The sequence below is a fragment of the Montipora capricornis genome, chromosome 2, assembly GCF_036669925.1.
Source record: "Montipora capricornis isolate CH-2021 chromosome 2, ASM3666992v2, whole genome shotgun sequence".
Classification (NCBI taxonomy): domain Eukaryota; kingdom Metazoa; phylum Cnidaria; class Anthozoa; order Scleractinia; family Acroporidae; genus Montipora; species Montipora capricornis.
In genome coordinates, this window is record NC_090884.1 from 60,113,991 (window position 1) to 60,116,490 (window position 2,500).

Sequence of the window (2,500 nt, forward strand, 5' to 3'; positions counted from 1 at the left end):
GAAAACTTATTTTTGGCGAACAAACAAGCAAGGTTAAATAATGAACTAATATATGCGAAAACGTACGATTACAAATCTTAACCCAAAGGATTACGTAACACTGTAAAGTCTTTTTAAAGTCTAGAAAAATCAGTTCTATTTAAACACACTAATGATCGTAATTGTCTCCTGCTCAATAAGCGCTCCTATGCTTGCGCTTCTGCTTGGGCTTGTGCTTGCATGCGTCGCTAATGAAAGCCAGGCTGTAATATCTCTTGTAGTTTAATATATATTTATTTCGTAATTTAAAATAACAAAAGTGGCAAAAATAAATTGAAACTGAAGCTAAAGCCCGTGGCTGGTAAATTCAGAAGAAGACACCAAAATTATTCGTTTGTTGTTTGTTTTTAAACGACGTAGGATAAATTAAAAAGTTCTCTCAACAAATATAGAAAAATTTACTTCACTTTCTATATTGGACAGACTTATCAATTATAGAGTGTAATGTGAAGTGCTAGTTTTGTACCCCATATGAACCATGTGATCGTTAGCCCTACTGATGGAAACGGGCCGACACAAGGACAGAGAAATACTCTGACCAGGATGGGAACTGAACCCACGAACTTCGGGTTAGATCACCGCTACTCTACCGACTGAGCTACAAGGTCAGACGGGAGCAGGTCGTGGGAATTTAAGATGTCAGTGTCACGGCAATGACCTTGTAGCTGATCTAACCCGAAGGTCGTGAGTAGTTTTTGAGCTCATTTCACTTTCTGCGAGCCGATCAGCAGATTTTGTGAGAAAATTCTTAAGTATTTGGTATGAACGATACTGCTTCAGTGTCTTTAATTATCAATGAACTGGCCGAATTTAAAATCCAAAGCCAAAAGTGACAGCACGCATCATGATGTTCGCTACATCAGATCAAACGTTTGGTTGAATTGCACGGGGCTCATGGAGTTTCCTTTGAAATTCATAGTCCAGTCGTGTTGACTCATCAGTGGTTCAAATAATGACCTCGCGTTGATGTGACTGTTGCTGTCACTTCCCCGCAGCAATCACGTGGAGTATAAATTTGACTATAGATACATATGTACGTTTTCAGCCTTAGTTATTCATACCTATCATTCATCTACTCGACCAGTTTTTTGCTTTGTACTGTGTTATCCCACACGTGTAGCTTAAAAGGATACTTTTTTTTTTATCTTGTAAACAAATTCATACCAAAGAGGAACGAAGAAATTTTACCTACACCACAACGTTTTCGCGAGCTCACTCGTCCATTTTTTTGACCCAAGCCTTCAAGGAATATATATTAACATGCAAATAAACTTGGATATTGTGCTACGGATATTTTGTGGCTGAACTTACTGAAGCCAGTGAAATCTGAGAGAAAACAGTCGCGTCGGGAGACCCAGGGGAATAAAGAGATTTGCGATTGATAAACTACGGGAACAAATTTTATTTGCATAATTAATGTTAATTCCTTGAAGGCTTGATAAATACAGTTACGATCGCGAACAGCCTACTACGTACAAAATCCTATTAACTAATAAAAGCGGCATGAATGCGCAAAATTTTGTCTACTACGGCTTTCATTCTCGCATCTTTCAATGCTTTCCAACTTCGCGAATGTGTCTCAACTTTGTCACCACGAAGGAGGCGTGACTGTGATTGGACGACTGAGTCAATGCAGTCATGCCCGGAGACCCAGGGAAATAAAGAAATTTGCGGTTGACTAAACTACGGTCTGTCACCCCGGGAAGAGTCAATTTGTTATCAACGGTCGAAGCCGTAGCCACTTTGGTGCTAAAGCACCGCCTTTGTATGCTGTTTTGTTGCAATATTCACCGCCTGACGTTGCTAGGACTGCTATTGCTTCGATGGTGAGTTGAGATGAAAATCTTTGTCAATTGATTCTGATGTGAAATTGTGACCGTGGGAATATTTTATCCACGAATATTTGACTCAAATCAGGGCACCCAACGAGAATATAGTTCAAAACCACTTAAACATAGCATTGTTAAACGTATTTTAGTATTTAATCGGTAGATATAGGCATAATTTTATCTCCTAGAAATTTTTCAACACTTCGGATTTCCTAGCTGAACGTTTAGTGATCCGAAAAGTACTGACAAATGAGTGACAAATGTTGACGAAAATTCTAGATATCAAATCGGCTTCCGAAAAAATATTTTCCGAAAATTGACGTTGGGTGCCCCTAGCCCTGTCAAATTGGTGGCACCTGAGAATTTAGTCTCCAGCCTTGGGATTTTATTATAACCGTTGACAACCACGAAATTGAGAAATGGCTCTAATCGCGTCGGATCTGGAAAATAACCACACAGGAAGGAAGCTATCCACGATGGCAATAAGGTTAGGCTTTTCAATTGAGATTTTTTTCATACAATTATCTTAAGCTTTTTATCGGAATTCTCATACAAATCCTTATATTTTTGTCGGCCATGCTCACACTGAGCTTGGGGGGCCTGTGGCCCTAACTGAAGCCGAAGTAGAAGCT